Raw genomic sequence first — 6,433 nt, 5'->3', positions numbered from 1 at the left:
CTTTTATTATAAGTGAGGGTGAGCACCTTTTCATGTGTTTGAAAGCCAGGCAGGCCGGGCTTGGTGGCTCATGCCTGTAATCCCAGCACTTTGGGAGGCCGAGGTGGGTGGATCATCTGAGGTCGGGAGTTTGAGACCAGCCTGACCAACATGGAGAAACCCCGTCTCTACTAAAAATACAAGATTAGCCGGGCGTCGTGGCACATGTCTGTAATCCCAGCTACTTGGGAGGCTAAGGCAGGAGAATCACATCATTTGAACCTGGGAGGCGGAGGTTGCGGTGAGTTGAGATCATGCCATTGCACTACAGCCTGGGCAACAAGAGCAAAAACTCTGTCTCGAAGAAAAAAAGAAAAAAAAAAAGCCAGATATATTTCTTCTTCTATGGTTTTTTAAGGTCTTTTGCCTATTTTTCTTTGGGGCTGATTATCTTATTCACTCTTAAGTGTACTTTGCATGTGAAGAAAATTAACTGTCATATGTGTTGCAAATATTTTCCCAGTTAATTGTTTATATTTTGGTTCATCTTAGCTATTTTTGCCACATGGAAATTTTTAATGTTTATGTAGTCAATTTTATCAATACTAATGTTTTTAAGTGGTGATACCTTTATTGTTTTCTTTTAATTTTCTTCATTTCTCCCCTACTTCCCATTTTTGACTCAAATCATACCTGATTCCTGGGTCTAGGGTGAGATCAACAGCTGGAAGCCACCAGAGTTAATCCAGGTGAACCCTGGAGGTTCAACATAACCCCAAAGGCTCCAGGAGTCCTTGACTTAACTTTGCCCTACTGTATATTTATAGGGTATCCTAAATCTGTCCTAACCACTGACACTTCCCAGAGTTCTTTCAATCTGAAGAAACTTCTGGTGCCAAGTTGGTCTCCTTAAAGACCTCTGCCCCAGACGGGTCTGCATCCTTGGAGGCACCATGGCAGGGCTGGCACAGGGAAGCTGGGACCTTAGTGACCTACTGCTGCTTTTTCATTCTTTTCACTCCCTGTGGAGCCGGGTTTCTTACTGGCAGAGAAGGGAAAGGGAGAAAACAAGAATGGACTCATGCTGTCGGCCTGGACTTGGAGATTATCAGTGTGAACTCATGCTTTCCAATACATAAAGATGGAGAGAGAGATACAGGTGTAAAAGTGTGTGTAATATTTTGAATCTACTTTTGTGTGTTCTTAATTTTTATTATTTCATTCATGTATTTTTGAAACAGGGTCTTGCTCCGTTACCCAGACTGGAGTACAGTGGTGAGATCTTAGCTCACTGCAGCCTCGACCTCCCGGGCTCAAGTGATCCTCCCACCTCAGCCTCCTGAGTAGCTGAGACCACAGGTGTGCACCACCATGCCCAGCTAATTTTTCTATGTTTTGTAGAGACACGTTTACACCTTGTTGCCCAGGCTGGTCTCAAATTCCTGGGCTCAAGCAATCCTCCTGCCTCAGCCTCCCAAAGTGCTAGGATTACAGGCATGAGCCACCGCACCCTGCCTTTAAATGTTTTACATGCACATCCTTGTCATCGTTTTCATTTAATTACTCTCCTCTAGTTTGTAAGGGCAGGGCCATAGTGGGCCAGTCCCAAGGCCATGGTGGGCCAGTCCCAAGGCCATGGTGGGCCAGTCCCAGCATTCTTTCCCCTTCTCTCTACCCGAACACAAATGTCTTCACAGAACACCATCATTCAGGCATTGGGGATTAAAAATTAAGATCGAGGAAAAAGCAAAATAAAACAAGCTCATTATTTGTCATTGAGGACTGGGTGGGCATTCCTTCATTCTTCTTGCCTTCCATGGTCCATCTCAGCAGCTTGACATTCTGCACCTTCTATTAGCTCGTGGCCTGGCTGCATCCTCCCTACAGACATTTTACCCCTAAGCAGCCTCCTTCCTTCCTCCCTTCCTTTCCCCCTTCCTTCCCTCCTGTTTTCCTCCTTCCTTCCCTCCTTCCTTTCTTTCCTTCTCTCTCCCTTTCTTCATCCCTTCCCTCCTTTCCTCCTTTCCCTCCTTCCCTCCTTTCCCTCCTTCCCTCCTTTCCCTCCTTCCCTCCATCTTCCTTCCTTCCTTCCCTTCCTCCTTTCTTCCTTTTTTATCTTTCTCCTTTCTTTCCTTTCTTCCTCCTTTAATTCCCTCCTTCCTTCCTTCACCAAATGTTTGCTGCACTAACAGAGTCCATGCTGTGCTTGGTGCGGACAATTCTGTAGTGAACGGTGAGACAGATAGATAACTGGTGCTGCCTTCAGCAAGCGTACAGTCTAGCAGACATCCTGCAGTGAATCGGCCACTACATAACTCAGCACCCATTTCCAGAGGCCAGCTCTCTCTCTCCAGTGGCTCCAACTGTAGCCGCTCTCAAGCCTCCACCATCAAACTGTGTCCTTAAGAAAATCATTGTCTTCTCCCCACCAGAGGAGAGAGCCGCTAAGTGCTCTGACCCCCTTGCTTCCAGCACGTTCATACGAATTGGGATTTGGTGGCCTCACACGCATAGGCTCACGATCCTCACAGGGGAGAGGGAAGACGCCACGATCTGCATTGTACCGATAGGAGGCGCAGGAACTTGCCGGAGATCGCAGAGCAGGTTCGTGCCCAGGTGGTGGGAAGCGACTCTCAGGCTGGGAGAGACACTGAAGGCCGCCCCGTCCAGCCAGTTGTTTTCCCCGGGGCTCCTGCATCCGGACGGCCGTCCTAGACGAGAGAGCAGGCTGGGGCGGCCCTGCCTCCCAAGGGCCGCGCTGAGTGCCCAGTGCACCCCTTCACCCCGCACTCTGCCCCAGCGGACCCCCCGGCTGCCTCATGTTCGCGGGCAGGTGCGCTGGGGGGCGGGGCACGGAAGAGCGGGCAGCTCCTCCCGGTTACAGGCCCTCCTCCCGGCCAGGCCCTGGGCGATGAGCGATGAGAAAGGCAGGGTCCCCATCCTTGCAGCTGGTGGGTGAGGGGCTAACCGAGCTTCAGGAAGCGCTGCTTGTGCCCTGAGGGACTCTCACGGAGGGCGAGCGGAGCACACACCGAGTCCTCTCTCCCGACAGCGGACCTCTCAGGAGGGAGGCGGGAAGTGAGGAGGGGGAGGCGGGAAGTGAGGAGGGGGAGGCGGGAAGTGAGGAGGGGGAGGCGGGAAGTGAGGAGGGGGAGGCGGGAAGTGAGGAGGGGGAGGCGGGAAGTGGGGAGGGGGAGGCGGGAAGTGAGGAGGGGGAGGCGAAGGGGCGGCGGAACCTCCGGAGGCGCAGCTCAGGCAGAGCAGGCCGCGGCCACAGAGGGCTGGGGCTGGGGGCGAGAGGAAACCCGGGAGGGGAGAGGAAGACAGCGGTGGGGCCGCGAGGCCAGGAATCAGGAATCTGGGCAGGGGCAAATTGGCCCAAGTCTGCAGTGTTCTTTAGCCAACTCTGCAGTGGGAGAAAACAGGAAGAGAGGGCTGGACAGCGGGCGGTGCAGCGGGGGAAGGGTGAGAGGATGCACGTGTGACTCGCTCTGCGCCCGCGGAGGTGCCCGTCCGCTGACATGGCCCGCGGGGTGGGGAGTCGCTGCAGACGGCGCCTGAAGGCAGTTCCCGGCGAGGGAGGCGGAGCCATTTCCCGAGGGCGGAGCTGCGGCCCCGCCCCCCGCCTCCCGCCTCCCGCCTCCCGCCTCCCGCCTCCCGCCTCCCGCCTCCCGCCTCCCGCCTCCCCCATGCCCCGAGCCGAGTCCGCCGCGAGGCCTTCGAGGGGAGAGGGAACTCTAGGCCGCTGCTGGGGCGGGGTTGGGGTGACTGGCAGTGGGAGAGCCAGGCAGGGGAGGGGCGAAGATGAAGTCAGGGAGGGCACACAGCTCCGGGAGGGCCGTGCTGAGGCGGAGGGCACAGCAAGGGTGGGGGTCGCAGTGGGTTGCAGGGGGGTCGCTGAGCACGGAGGCTTCAGGTCCCGAAGGAGCGATGGCGCGGTGACAGGGGCCCAGGCGCGGCTCAGCTCGCTGGCGGATGAGGGGCTGGGAGGAAGACGTCCGTGCGCCCCTGACCCTCAGTGCATTGCAGAGGGGCCCCAGGGTGGGCGGAGGACAGGGACCAAAATGCAGAGAGGATGGTCCGGCTGGAGAGACGGCTGAGCGAAGGGCTGCAATGGTGGGGTGTGAAGACCCTGAGAGCAGCACCTCCCGCCCACATGGGGGTGCCAGGAGGCGAAGAGCCTTTACCCAGAGGGTTTTCAACTGAATGACATTGTCAAAGAAAAGCCAGGATCCACTAAGACAAGAAGTATTAAAAGTATTTTAGGGAAAGTCATTTACAGCTCTGTAAGATTGTATTTTCATGGAATCTTCTAGATTCTTCCCCTAGAATCAGAGTTGGATTTTCCATTAAGTGAATGAAGCTCAAGTTTCAGGGCCTCTCCCTCGCCTTCTAAGGCCCTGTTCATAATTTCGTATTTGTAATTATTTAAACTGCCCCACCCTGATTATATAACTTTTAGGTCCCACAAAAGCTTAGCCAGTCTCTGCCTTAGAACTTCACGAGTTGGGAGGATGAACGAACTTCCATGTTTTGATTTCCAAACAATTTCCCTACCCTTGCATTGTTAAAAGATAAGCAGGAATAAGTGTTCTAGCTGTGAGTGCATTTTTTTTCTTAATATGTTTTGGCCTGGATACTATCTGAAGGTGTTACCCAAGCAGCTGGGTGACTTTGGTGAGGACACAGTTACCCAATACTCCCCAGCTCAGGGTGAAGATTAGGTGGCACGTTGGCAGGACATGTGACTCACATGCACAGGTGTGTTCCTTGGGAGGAAGGCTTGGAACAGGCACCTGTGTGTGCCCAAGTGTTTCTAGCAAACACGGGGACCTGAGTGTCTAAGCACAGGCCCACTTTACAGGGGTCTCCTGAGAACTCCTCCCCCTCCTGAGAATTGTGCCTTCCCAGCCAGAAGTCACTCATACAGAATGTTCCCAACTTATGAATGGGCATTGTTCTCAGAAAGAGAATTTGTAAGTCAGTTGTTTAGAACGGGAAGGCATCTCCCCAGATAAACAAGTGTATGTGTGATCTTTGTTATTCAGGAAAGCCTAAAAGAACATCTTGTGTCCCAGAAATCAAGGACTGTACAATGGTAACAGAAAACTCCAGCTGGTGGAATCATGTGGCCCTCAGAAAATGCCTTCCAGCTTCTAGCCTGAGATCCTGGGAATCTTCTCCGCTGTCACAGACCTTTTGTGAGAAGGGGGGATGCTTCCCAGCTCCACGTCCCTGATGTGGCTGTCATGGTCTGGGGCAGAGGCCAGTGAGGAGAAGCAGCTGGGTGTAGGCGGCCAGGCCCTGGGGGCTAGCGGGGGCAGAGTCCATTCCCAGAGCTCCTTTCAGAGTCCACTCCCTGTCCATGTCCTCTGAGGGCCCAGGGGTGGGCCTCCTTGCCTTTGCCTTCTTGAAGTTTCCTTGACCGGGAGCGGTGGCTCACGCCTGTAATCCCAGCACTTTGGGAGGCCGAGGCGGGCAGATCACTTGAGGTCAGGAGATAAGGATCAGCCTGGCCAGCTGGTGAAACCTTGTCTCTACTAAAAAAAATACAAAAATTAGCCGGGCGTGGTGGCACGTGCCTGTAATTCCAGCTATTCAGGAGGCTGAGGCAGGAAAATCGCTTGAGCCTGGGAGGCAGAGGTTGCAGTGAGCTGAGATCATGCCACTGCACTCCAGCCTGGGCGACAGAGTGAGACCCTGTCTCCAGAAAAAAAAAGAAGAAGTTTCCTAAGTCTTTGATTCTTAGGACAAAGTGGTAAACAGACTGGGGATTTAAAAAAAAAAAAAAAAAAAGACTCCCATGTGATGGGAGGTGGAAGGTGGAATGCTCATTTTTCAGGTACTGGCCTTCTCAGGAAAGACCAAGACCAACATAGAGAAGGATGGTGGATTTCTGGGTATACAAAAGACCAAACAAATCTGGATCATCAAGGTTAGACCCCTTGCATTTGTGGTTGGCTTCAGTTGAGATGATTCCCAAGAGCTTACATAATAAACTTTACTCTTTAAAAAAAGCATATTTTCATTGATCTTGCCATGACATAAGCAAGCTATATCTTATACACTTATCTATATCTATATAAGATATACCATTACCCTTTTCTTTTTTAATACAGGGTCTTGCTCTGCCACCCAGTCTGGAGTACAGTGGCTCGATCCTAGCTCACTGTAACCTCAAACTTCTGGGCTCAAGTAATCCTGCTACCTCAGCCTCCCAAAGTGCTGGGATTACGGGCATGAGCCACCATGCCCAGCCTCAATATTTTAAAAGTTTATATTTTACAAAAGGCTTTCACATCCATATGATTTAATTTGAGGTAGAGAGAGTATTATTTCTGTTTTATTGCTGAGGAAACTGCCTGGAATCACTTAACTAGTTGGCTGGGAAGCCAGGTCCTCTGTACTGAATCCTGTGCCCTTGCTGTTTTTAGAGGCTGATTAACTCCTGAAA

The sequence above is a fragment of the Pongo abelii genome, chromosome 10 (genome assembly GCF_028885655.2).
Source record: "Pongo abelii isolate AG06213 chromosome 10, NHGRI_mPonAbe1-v2.0_pri, whole genome shotgun sequence".
Classification (NCBI taxonomy): Eukaryota; Metazoa; Chordata; class Mammalia; order Primates; family Hominidae; genus Pongo; species Pongo abelii.
This window is presented reverse-complemented; position numbering follows the sequence as displayed.